Raw genomic sequence first — 13,843 nt, 5'->3', positions numbered from 1 at the left:
ATGAGGTGGCCAAAGTATTGGAGTTTCAGCTTCAGCATCAGTCCTTCCAATGAACATCCAGGACTGATCTCCTTTAGGATGGACTGGTTGGATCTCCTTGCAGTCTAAGGGACTCTCAAGAGTCTTCTCCAACACCACAGTTCAAAAGCATCAATTCTTTGGTGCTCAGCTTTCTTCACAGTCCAACTCTCACATCCATACATGACCACAGGAAAAAACATAGCCTTGACTAGACGGACCTTTGTTGGCAAAGTAATATCTCTGCTTTTCAATATGCTATCTAGGTTGGTCATAACTTTCCTTCCAAGGAGTAATCATCTTTTAATTTCATGGCTGCAATCACCATCTGCAGTGATTTTGGAGTCCAGAAAAATAAAGTCAGCCACTGTTTCCACTGTTTCCCCATCTATTTCCCATGAAGTGATGGGACCAGATGCCATGATCTTAGTTTTATGAATGTTGGGCTTTAAGCCAATGTTTTCACCCTCCTCTTTCACTTTCATCAAGAGATTTTTAGTTCCTCTTCACTTTCTGCCATAAAAGTGGTGTCATCTGCATATCTGAGGTTATTGATATTTCTCCTGGCAATCTTGATTCCAGCTTGTGCTTCTTCCAACCCAGCGTTTCTCATGATGTACTCTGCATATAAGTTAAATAAGCAGGGTGACAATACACAGCCTTGAAGTACTCCTTTTCCTATTTGGAACCAGTCTGTTGTTCCATGTCTAGTTCTAGCTGTTGCTTCCTGACCTGCATATAGATTTCTCGTTTATAGTAGTATCTTATTGTTGCTTTAAGTTGAATTTCCCTGGTGACATATGTTGTGGAACACCTTTTCATATGTTTATTTACCATCTGTATATTCGATGTAGGGACCTAACAGAAGCAGAAGATATAATGAAGAGGTATAAAGAATACACAAAAGAACTATACAAAAAAATCTTCATGACCCAGATAACCACAGTAGTGTGATCACTCATCTAGAGCCAGAGATCCTGGAGTGTGAAGTCAAGGGGGCCTTAGGAAGCATCACTACAAACAAAGCTAGTGGAGGTGATGGAATTCCAGCTAACCTATTTCAAATCCTAAAAGATGATGCTGTGAAAGTGCTACACTCAATATGCCAGCAAATTTGGAAAATTCAGCAGTGGCCACAGGACTGGAAAAGGTCAGTTTTCATTCAAATCCCAAAGAAAAGCAATGCCCAAGATTGTTCAAACTACTGCATAATGGCACTCATTTCACACGCTAGCAAAGTAATGCTGAAAATCCTCCAAGATAGGCATCAACAATACCTGAACCAGGAACTTCCAGATGTTCAAGCTGGATTTAGAAAAGGCAGAGCAGCCAGAGATCAAATTATCAACATCTGTTTGATCATCAAAAAAGCAAGAGAGTTCCAGAAAACCATATACTTCTGCTTTATTGACTACGTCAAAGCCCTTGACTGTGTGGATCACAATAAACTGTGGAAAATTCTTCAAGAGATGGGAATACCAGATGACATTATCTGCCTCCTGAGCATCCTATATGCAGGACAAGGAGCAACAGTTAGCATAGATATGCAACAATGGCTGGTTCCAAATTGGAAAGAGTAGATCAAGGCTGTATATTGTCACCCTGCTTATTTAACTTCTATGCAGAGTACATCCTGTGAATGACGGGCTGGATGAAGCACAAGCTGGAATTAAGATTGCTAGGAGAAATATCAATAACCTCAGATATGCAGATGATACCACCCTTATGACAGAAAGCACAGTGGAACTAAAGAGCCTCTTGATGAAAGTGAAAGAGGAGAGTGAAAAAGTTGGCTTAAAACTCAACTTTCAAAAAACCAAGATCATGGCACCAGTCTCATCACTTCATGGCAAATAGACAGGGAAACAATGCAAACGGTGACAGACTTTATTTTCTTGGGCTCCAAAATCACTGCAGATGGTGACTGCAGCCATGAAATTAAAAGACGCTTGCTTCTTGGAAGAAAAGCTATGACAAACCTAGACAGCATATTAAAAAGCAGACACAGTACTTTGCCAACAAATGTTTGTATAGTCAAAGATATGGTCTTTCCAGTAGTCATGAATGAATGTGAGTGTTAGACCATAAAGAAGACTGAGTACCAAAGAATTGATGCCTTTGATCTGTGGTGTTGGAGAAGACTCATGAGAGTCCCTTGGACAGCAAGGTGATCACCAATTAATCCTAAAGGAAATCAGCCCTGAATATTCATTAGAAGGACTGATGATGCAGCTGAAGCTCCAGTAGTTTGGTCATCTGATGCGATGAGCTGACTCATTAAAAGAAACCTGATGCTGGGAAATACTGAAGGCAGGAGGAGAAGGGGACAACAGAGGATGAGATGGTTGGATGGTATCATTGGCTTGATGGACATGAGTTTGAGCAAGCTCTGGGAGATGGTGAAGGACAGGGAGGCCTGGCGTGCTGTAGTCCATGGGATCACAGAGTCAGACATGACTGAGCGACTGAACAACAAGAAAAACATATCCTCTTTGGTGAGGTATCTGTTTAGGTCTTTGGCCTATTTTTTAATCAGGTTGTTTGTTTCCTTATCATCAAATGTTAAGAATTATTTTATATTTTGGATAACAGTTCTTTATCAGATATGTCTTTTGCAAATATTTTCGCCCAGCCTATGGCTTATTGTCTCATTCTCCTGACATTGAATCTTGAAAAGCAGGGATTTTAAATTTTATTTAAGTCCATCTTTTCAATTATTTCTTCCATGGATCATGCTTTGGTGTTCAGTCTGAAAAGTCATTGACATACGCAAGGTCATCTAGGTTTTCTCCTACGTTATATTCTAGGAATTTTATAGTTTTGCATTTTACTTTAAGGTCTGTCATTTATTTTGATTTAATGATTAGAAATGATGTAAAGTCTGTTTCTAGACTTTATTTTTTCTAGCATCATTTGTTGAAAAGACATTCTTTGCTCCATTGTATTGTCTTTGTTCCTTTGTCAAAGATTAGTTGGCTGTATTTATGTAAGTCTATGTCTTTTCTCTCTATTCGCTTCCATTGGCTTGTCTATACCATCATTGTCTATACCATCAATACCACATCGTGTTGATTGTTAAAGCTTTATTATAAGTTTTGAAGCTGAGTCGCATTAGTCCTCCAACTTTACTTTTCTCCTACAACATTGTGTTGGTTATTCTAGGTCTTTGACTTACTATGTAAACTTCAGAGTCAGTTTATTGCTACCTGTGACATAATTAACTGTAATTTTGTTTAAGATTGCATTGAATTTTAGATCAAGCTGAGAAGAACTGACATCTTGAAAATATTGTTTCCTACTTGTGACATGGAATATCTTTCCAGTTATTTAGTTCATTTTTGATTTTAGGTATCAGTGGTTTTCAGCTTTCTTCATATAGGTCTTGTATATGTCTTGTTATATTTTTACCTAAGTATTTCACTTTTTGGATGAATGATATATTTAAAAAAATTTAAATCCCACTTGTTTATTGCTGGTAATAGTAAAGTGTATAAAATAGTAAAATAGTAAAAATAGTAAAGTGATAACCCTATATCCTGGGAAATTGCTATTATTGCTGTTCAATTGCTAACTCATGTCTAACTTTTTACTCCAGCATGCCAGGCTTCCCTGTTTTTCACTATCTCCGGAAGTTTGCTTAAATTTATGTCCATTGAATTTGAGCTGTAACTGCTTATTAATTTCAGAAACTTTTGTCAATCCTTATGGATTTTTATATAGATGTCTGTGTCATCTTTGAATAAATACAGTTATACCTTCTATTTCCTTTTCTTATATTACATTGGCTAGAGCTTTCAGTATGATGTTGAAAAAGATTGACGAGAAATAATATCCAATTTCTGAATTATTTGGTTTCTCTCTAAAGAACTCCTTTTAACATTTGCTGTAAGGTAGGTGTAGATGGAACAACAGACTGGTTCCAAATAGGAAAAGGAGTCGTGGAAACAGTGGCTGACTTTATTTTTCTGGGCTCCAAAATTACTGAAGATGGTGACTGCAGCCATGAAATTAAGACATTTGCTCCTTGGAAGGAAAGTTATGACCAACCTAGACAGCATATTAAAAAGCAGAGACATTACTTTCCCAACAAAGGTCTGTCTAGACAAGGCTATGGTTTTTCCAGTAGTCATGTATGGATGTGAGAGTTGGACTGTGAAGAAAGCTGAGCACTGAAGAATTGATGCTTTTGAACTGTGGTGGTGGAGAAGACTCTTGAGAGTCCCTTGGACTGCAAGGAGATCCAACCAGTCCATCCTAAAGGAGATCAGTCCTGGGTGTTCATTGTTGGACTGATGCTGAAGCTGAAACTCCAATACTTTGGCCACCTCATGAGAAGAGCTGACTCATTTGAAAAGATACTGATGCTGGGAAAGATTGAGGGCAGGAGGAGAAGGGGATGACAGAGGATGAGATGGTTGGATGGCATCACTATCTCGATGGATATGAGTTTGGGTAAACTCCGGGAGTTGGTGATGCACAGGGAGGCCTGGTGTGCTGCAGTTCATGGCATCACAGAGTTGGACACGACTGAGTGACCGAACTGAACTGAACTGAACTGAGGTGTACTGGAAACCTATTTTATTAATTTTTGTTTGTCTGATAAAGTCGTTATTTCTTCTTCATTTTTGAAAAATAATTTCACAGAGTAAAGCATTCTAGGTTGGTGATTTTTTTCCTCAATATTTAAATGTTTCACTCCACTTTCTAGTTGTTTGCATGATTTCTGATGATAAGTCGGAAGTAATTCTTATCTTTTACCTCCTATAGGTAATTACTTCCCCCTCTCTGGCTTCTTTCAGAACTTTTTCTTTAACTTTGTTTTCTGGAATTTGAAAATTATATGTCTAGGTGTAGTTTTTTACATCTATTCTGTTTGGAGTTCTCTAAGCTTCCTGGTTTTTTGTTTTCTGTCTTCCATTAATTTAGTAATTTTGTGAGACTCCCCCAGTGACTAATTCTCAGTCATTATTGTTTCATATATTTTTTCTCTTCCTTTTTTCCTGTCTTATTCTTCTAGTATTCTATTACACATGTGTTACACCTCTTGTAGTTGTCCTGCAGTCCTTAGATACTCTGTTCTGTTTTTTTTCAGCCTTTGTTTTCTTGGCCTTTCTGGTTTTGAAATTTTCATTTACATATCCTCAAGCTCAGAGATTCTTTCCTCTCCCTGTCCAGCCTGCTATTAAGCCCACCAAGGCATTCTTCATTTCTGTTACAGTGATTTTTTTGGCTTCTAGCATTTTTTTCTCACTTTCTTGGGATTTTCATCTGTCCATTTACATTGACTATCTGTCTTTACATGCTACCTACTTTATCCAATAGGCCGTTAGCTCATTAGGGTATGGAGGATGAATAGATTGGAGTTTGGAATGAGATGTATCCACTGCTATGTTTAAAGTAGTTTACCAACAAGAACTTACTGTAAAGCACAGAGAACTCTGCTCAATATTCTGTAATAACCTAAATGGGAAAATAATTTGAAAAAGAATAGATACATGATATGTATAACTGAATCACTTTGCTGTACAACTGAAACTATAACACTGTTAACCAACTATATATACTCCAATATAAACTAAAATGTAAAAAAAGTGCTTTAATCATAATTGTTTTAAATTCCTGCCTGATGCTTGCTCTGTCTCTTCAAATTGTGTTTTTTACCTTTTAGTATGTCTTGTAATTTTTTCTTTATAGCTGGACAATATACTAAAGAAAAAGACAACTATAAATAGGCTTTTGGCAATGTGGTAGGGAGGTATGGGAGGAGGAAAAGCATTCTACTGTCCCGTGACTAGGTCTCAGGTTTTTATTAAGCCCATGCCTCTGGATTGTAAACCTCACAAATGTCTCCTAGTTTTTTCTTCTCCTTTAGGTGAGGCAGAATGGCTAACATGGGCTGGACTTGCATATTTTATTTATCCTACATAGAAGGCTAGAGTGGGCTGGAGTTGTGTGTTTTCCTTCTGCCGTGTGGAAGGCTAGAGCTAACTAGTAGGTCAGGCTCTCATTAACTAGTTTATCTCGAGGACAGGTCTTATTAAAAAGAATGGAGTCCTTTGTGGTATTTCAAGATGTTTCCTTTTCCCCTCTCTACCAGAATCATGGGTTTGTTACTTTCTCTGATAGTTATTGTGGGATCCCGGTCAAGCTTCTGGAAATAAATCTCACAATATTGTGGAGGCCCCTTGGTGCCTGGGTCTCCCTGGCATTTAAAACTTTCAGCCTTGTCCATAATGAGCCTCCAGCAATTTGTCAATTGTAGTTCAGGTTTTCCTACTCTAACACCAGAATTCCCAGCAATATCTGCTCTTAAGTCTCTATAAGTCATGACTCCCTGTATTCACTTGTCTGTCTCTCCAATCTTGGGGACAGTAACTTGCTCTGTGTCATTCACAGAGCCTGGAATCCTTGTGGATTTGTTTATCTTTCAGTCTGTTCAGCTTTTTGCTTGTTATGATAGTGCAGAAATCTCCATTCCATTATTTTTCATTTTTCAAATGTTTTTGAGTATTTCTATGTGCCACTATTTTGTGTCAGGGACATGATGGTGTAAAAAACAATTTCTCTGCCATCACAGAGCATTTTTAGTGGAGAGGAGAAGACAGTAAACAAGTTGAGTAGACTCATATTTTGAAAAATGTTAAAAAAGAAACCAATTGCACCATAGGTACTAACTGGATGGGAATAGAGCAAGATTAATTTACATAAAGTGGTTAGGTAAGAACTCAGTGGGAGATGACTTGTGAGCAGAGAAGATACCACTAAACAGTGAGGAACCTTCCCAGCAGAGGAAACAGTGAAATGGTCTAAAGGCAAGAAAAGACTTATTGTCTTCAAGAAATAAAAAGGAAATCGAAGTGTCTGGAATACAGTGAACAAGCCGAAAAGAGAAAATAATGAAGAAGCAAGATTTAGATTATGCAGCATATCATAGTCCACTGAAGGAGTTTGGTTATGTTCCAAATGTAAAGAGAAGTTAAAGAAGGGGATTAACATGGGGAGAAACATTGTGTGTGTGTGTTTAAATCCACCCTAGCTCTAAATTGACAAGGGACTGGAAATTGCAGAAGCACTGATCACATTTATTAAGTATTCTTTACTAACACCACACCACTTCCTTTTTGGTGATAATATTTACTATCTACTCTCTTAGCAACTTTCACGCATATAACACAGCATTGTTAACTAGAGTCATCACTTGCAGATTAGATCTCAAGAATTTATCCTTCTTATAATTGGGAGTTTGTTCCCTCTGGCCAACATTTCCCATTTCCCCCAGCTCCTGGCCCATGGTAACCAACGTTCTACTCCCTATTTCTTATAAGCTAGGGTCTTTTAGATTTCACATATCTGTGAAATCATGCAATACTTGTCTTTTTTGTCTGACTTAATTCATTTAGCATGATGCCTTCAAAGTCCACTCATATTGCTGCAAATGGTAGGATTGTCTTCTATTTTTGGCTACATAATATTTTATTGTATATATATCACATTTTCTTGTTCCCATTCATTCATCAGTTGACACTTAGATTGTTTCCATGTCTTGGCCTTGGTGAATAATGCTGCTATGAACATGAAAGTGAAGTTATCTTTTGGAGATCCTGGTTTTATCTCCTTTGGTTATATGCCTAAATATTGCTAGATCATATAGTAGTTCAATTTTTAATTTTTTGAGGAACTTCCATACTCTTTTTCTAGAGACTGTGCCAATTTACATCCTCACCAATAATGGACAAAGGTTACCTTTTCTCAACATCCTTTCCAACACTTGTAATCTGTTCTTGTTATTTTAATAATAGCCATTCTACCTTTTGTGAGATGACATCTTGTTTCAGCTTTTACTTGAATTTCCCTGATAATGTGTAAGTAATGTTGAGCACCCTTTCTGTATCTGTTGGCCATCCCTATGTCTTCTTTGGATAAAGGTTTATCCAGGCCCTCTTAACGTTTTTTAATCAGGTTATTAGTTTTTTTAAAAATTGAGTTGTATGAGTTTTTAAATATTTGGATATTAAGCCCTTATCTGACAGATAGTTTGCAAATATTTTTGCCCATTCTATCTGTGTTCACTTATTGATGTTTGTATCCAACTCTTATTTGATGTTCACTTTATAGTTTGTGGGATGTAAAGATATAAAAATATTTTAGAAGATTATGGTGAAGACAGATGATACATTAGTACTATGATGCAAGGCAACATTTGATAACAATATGAGTGGCTTATTAATATTGTATTTAGATTTTTATCTATAAAAACAATAAATTATATTTTGCTTGATTAAAGAAGATCTCAAGGTTCTCAAGACTGAAGGAACTGAGAGGACTCATAAACTGAACCTTGATTAATGGGTTGATTTTCCATCCTCTTACCACTTATACAAATACCACCACAACCACTTACAAACCAAGGACAAAACCCATGCAACAATCTTGACTCCTCTCTTTATTTATTATTCACAGAAGAAATTTTGCTATGATTGGTACTAAGTGAGTAAGATTTGAATGACTGCTTCAGACCTCAAGGAATCTAGCTAATCTGTCCTTTTTTCCTTTGTCTTTGCAGTATCTTCTGTTTCTAACTATTTCTAGTTCTAACTGGGAGATTTCATGTTCTAGAGAAATAATATAGATTTTGCAGTTATAAATTGTTTATGATAAATAAACTCTACCACTGATTTTGCAATTGAATGGGTGTCTTCCTTTCTTGTTTCATCTTCAAGTTTTGCTCTTTTAAATTGAAGTAATATCAGGAATAAGTTTAGTTTCAGATAATGGAAACCTAAATTATGTAGCTTAGATAAGATTAAAGTTATTTTTATCACATGGAAAAATGTTTTGAAATGTAAGATCCAGAGACAGTATATAGCTTCACAAATATGTCAGATTTATGTCAGTTTCAATTCATTGCCCTGGCATAGTTACCATGTGATACACATTGTCAGGCTCTAGCTAACACATCTGCATTCCAACCAGCAAATGGAAGAAAGAATAATGAAAAAAAGATTCAAAGAACAGACTTGTTATGTACTGAGGGCACTTTAAGAAGTTGTAGCACAATACTTCCACTTACGTTTCATTGGCAGAATTTAGTCACATGAAAATGTCTAGTTGCAAAAGAAGCTGGGAAATGTGTTTATTTTCATACAATGTGCATAGCTAAAAGCTGGGGAGTTTTGTCATTAAGAACAACAACAAGAGAAAAAAAACCTTGTAAACGATAGTGTCTAGTTCATAATATCTATTAATTTTTGTCTTTGTGATCTAGTCCTATTTTCCCTAACTCATATCTTACAGTCTTATTTTGGATTAAATTTGTTGTGATTCTGGATATCCACATTCTTTGTTAAATTGGTGCTACACTATTTCATGTCTGTATAATACTACTAAACAGCTAAGTAATTATTAGAACAGACAAATTTGGCTCAGAACAGGTATTTCAGATTTTATAAACCATGAGAAGAAACAAAATAGTTAAGTTACAGAAATAGGTATAAAAATTCCAGTGAGAAGTATAAGACATGAGATTAGGAGTAACCTTGACTTTAGCTTATATTGCAGGCATTTATTTGTTTTTGGCATTATCAAATTGCTGTTCAAACTCCTCCAACTGCCTCTTTCCATGTTTTCACACATTACCATCTACCAAACTTGGAAGTCTACTGTCTACACTCTACCAAAACTTGGGAGAACCTACTTCTTGCCCTATGGCAAACTGCTCTCTTATTTATTTTGAGAACACTGCATAAATAAATGATAAGGGAAGCTTAAAGCAACTAGATTCTAGGTGGTTCAAAATTTCAATATAAGTGTAAAACATAACATGTAAAATTCCGGGAGCAACGGCATGAAAGACTTGTCAATACCAGTTACTCCTGCGACTTATTCTTTCTGTGTCAAAGCCAGGCTTAAGAATTTGTCAAGGTAGAGAAACTTCCTCTTCCGGGGCCTGAGTTTCCACATTTACTAAATGAGAGAGTAGAACTCAATACAGTGGTCCCCCCTTATCTGCAGAGAATGCTTACCATGACCTGCAGTGGATGCCTGAAACTGCTGATAGTCCCAAACCCTACATGTACTATGTCTTTCTTATACATATACATCTATGATAAAGTTTAATTTATGAGGTAGGCACAATAAGAGATTGATAATAACTAATAATAGAATGATTATGACAATATACCTTCATAAAATTATGTGAATGTGGTTTTTCTCTCTGTCTCTCTCTCTCAAAATATCTTATTGTATAAATTTAATGCCTTTCTCATCTTAACTAGGCACTTACAAAGCCTAGTTTGAAGTGTAACAGCAAAACTAGCAAGGATTTATTTTCCTTCTTCACAATTTCATGGTTAAAAAAATTCCTTTTTATTGTAGATTTTGGCCATCTCAGTATATGATTTTTTCTTTCCTTATTGAGAACTTAAACATTTCCACAAAAAGGCACCACTTTATGGATTCTCTTCATTAGTATCACAACTCTTAAGCTTCGGGGTCATTATTTAGTAAAATAAGGGTTGCTTAGAAATAAGCACTGTGGTACTGGAAAGTTGATCTCATACGTGAGATGGTTATAAAGTGACTAAGTGGAGTGATGTACTAGACAAAGGGTTGACTTATGTCCTGGGCAGGACAGACTGAAATGGCTCAACATTTCATTATGCCACTTAGAAAGGTGAGTATAAAACTTAGGAATTGTTTATTTCTGAAGGCAAAACGAAATTCAAACTTAAATTGAAGAAAGTAGGGAAAACCACTACACCATTCAGGTATGACCTAAATCAAATCCCTTACAATGATACAGTGCACGTGACAAATAGATTCAAATGAATAGATCTGATAGACAATGCCTGAAGAACTATGGACATAGAGGTTCCTGACATTGTACAGGAGACAGGGATCAAGACCATCCCCATGAAAAAGAAATGCAAAAAAGCAAAATGCTGTCTGAGGAGGCCTTACAAATAACTGAGAAAAGAAGAGAAGTGAAAGGCAAAGGAGAAACAGAAAGATACATCCATTTGAAAGCAGAGTTCAAAAAAATAGCAGGAGAGATAAGAAAGCCTTCCTCAGGGATCAATGCAAAGAAATAGAGGGAAACAATAGAATGGGAAAGACTAGAGATCTATTCAAGATAATTAGAGATACCAAGGGAACATTTCATGCAAAGATGGGTACAATAAAGAACAGAAATGGTATGGATCTAACAGAAGTAGAAGGTATTAAGAAGAGGTGGCAAGAATACACAGAAGAATTGTACAAAAAAAGATCTTCAAGACCCAGATAATTCTGATGATGTGATCACTCACCTAGAGCCAGACGTCCTGGAATGCATAATCAAGTGGGTCTTAGGAAGCATCACTATGAACAAAGCTAGTGGAGGTGATGGAATTCCAGTTGAGCTATGCCAAATCCTAAAAGATGATGCCGTGAAAGTGTTGCACTCAATATGTCAGCAAATTTGAAAAACTCAGCAGTGCCCACAGCACTGGAAAAGGTCAGTTTTCATTCCAATCCCGAAGAAAGGCAATGCCAAAGAATGCTCAGAGTACTGCACAATTCACTTATCTCACATACTAGTAAATCAATGCTCAAAATTCTCCAAACCAGGATTCAACAGTATATGAACCATGAACTTCCAGATGTTTAAGCTGGTTTTAGAAAAGGCAGAGGAACCAGAAATCAAATTGCCAACATCAGCTGGATCATTGAAAAAAGCAAGAGAGTTCCAGAAGAACATCTATTTCTACTTTATTGACTATGCCAAAGCCTTTGATTGTGTGGATCACGACAAACTGTGGAAAATTCTGAAAGAGATGGGAATACTAGACCACCCAACCTGCCTCCTGAGAAATCTGTATGCAGGCCAGGAAGTAGTTAGAACTGTACTTGGAACAACAGACTGGTTCTAAATTGGGAAAGGAGTATGTCAAGGCTGTATATTGTCACCCTGTTTATTTAACTTATATGCAGAGTACATCATGACAAACGCTGGGCAGGATGAAGCACAAGCTGGACTCAAGATTGCTGAGAGAAATATCAATAACCTCAAATATGCAGATGACACCACCCTTATGTCAGAAAGTGAAGAAGAACTAAAGGGCCTCCTGATGAAATTGAAAGAGGAGAGTGAAAAAGTTGGCTTAAAGCTCAACATTCAGAAAACTAAGATCATGGCATCCGGTCCCATCACTTCATGGCAAATAGATGGGAAAACAGTGACAGACTTTATTTTGAGGGGCTCCAAAATGACTGCAGATTGTGACTGCAGCCATGAAATTAAAAGATACTTATTCCTTGGAAAGAAAGTTATGACCATCCTAGACAGCATATTAAAAAGGAAAGACATTACTTTGTCAACAAAGGTCCATCTAGTCAAAGCTATGGTTTCAGTAGCCATGTATGGATGTGAGAATTGGACTATAAAGAAAGCTGAGCACCGAAGAACTGATGCTTTTGAACTGTGGTGTTGGAGAAGACTCTTGAGAGTCCCTTGGACAGCAAAGAGATTTAATCAGTCCATCCTAAAGGAAATCAGTACTGAATATTCATTGGAAGGACTGATGCTGAAGCTGAAACTCCAACACTTTGGCCACCTGATGCAAAGAACTGACTCATTGGAAAAGACCTTGATGCTGGGAAAGATTCAAGGTGGGAGGAGAAGGGGATGACAGAGGATGAGGTGGTTGGATGGCATCACAGACTCAATGGACATGAGTTTGAGTAAACTTTGGGAGTTGTTGATGAATGAGGAGGCCTGCTGTGCTGCAGTCCATGGGGTTGCAAAGAGTTGGACAGGACTGAGAGACTGAACTGACTGACTGGAGACAAATCATGGATCAGACTATATTATTGCAGCAAAAATTTCATACTCTGGGGGCATCATTTCCATTATATTCTATGTGCCACCCAGATGTGGTAGTCATTAAAAAAAGAAAATGATAATTTCTGGAATTGGGCAACAGAGTGGCTCGAAAAAATACCTAATATTTAACAGATGAATGTCCTACTTTGATCAAATTATGTAAGGATCTGAATGAAAGTCACTAATTTGAGTTTTGAGTATATTTATTTTGCTTCTAAATATTTTCCTATTGACTTTATAATTAAGCCATTTATTGTGCAAGATACAGTGTGTGTCTGCAGAAAAATGCTGTAACTTTAATTGAACAAAATAGTGAAGGTTTATGTTTGTCAGTGGGGTTGTAGTTTGTTCAAGGCAAAACTGAATAACTTTATAACCATGTGCCATGTATCAACATCATCATTATTATTCTAGGTTGTGAGCAGATGATTCATGATTCCTGAGCAGTAAGTAAATATATGAACAGAGTTTACTGTTGTGATAAAATAAAACTTACAACACAGTTTATCTGACTTTTTATGGAACACATAATCTTATTGTGTTGCACAGTAAACAGGCATAAATTGTAAACTATTCACTCTAAAGCTCATGGTTAAAATTACTTTCACAGAGACAATGTTTTTAGTTTTCTTATTTAATTGTTTTGTATCTTGAATCAACTCAATGGAGTTTGGCAGTCGGAGAATGGATTCAGAATGTGGTAGCTACCACTACTTAATAGCAATATGTATGAATCTCTGAATTCACTTTATCCTTAGCTAGAGAAATAAATGATGCTTTATTCACATCCCAGAAGCAGAAGCAGGTTGTCCAGAATTTTAGTTAATATTAAATTCATAGAGGAGTGGATCTGAAGAAGATTAAATTGTCTACTAGAACATGACATGAGAAAGATAAAATTGTAAGAATTTCATTTTTTATATATTTAAAAGCCAGGATGCTTTGAGAGATTAATTTGTACCT

The sequence above is a fragment of the Bison bison genome, unplaced genomic scaffold (genome assembly GCF_000754665.1).
Source record: "Bison bison bison isolate TAMUID 2011002044 unplaced genomic scaffold, Bison_UMD1.0 scf7180017864480, whole genome shotgun sequence".
NCBI lineage: Eukaryota > Metazoa > Chordata > Mammalia > Artiodactyla > Bovidae > Bison > Bison bison.
The sequence above is the reverse complement of the archived record's forward strand: the minus strand, read 5'-3'. Positions refer to the sequence as shown.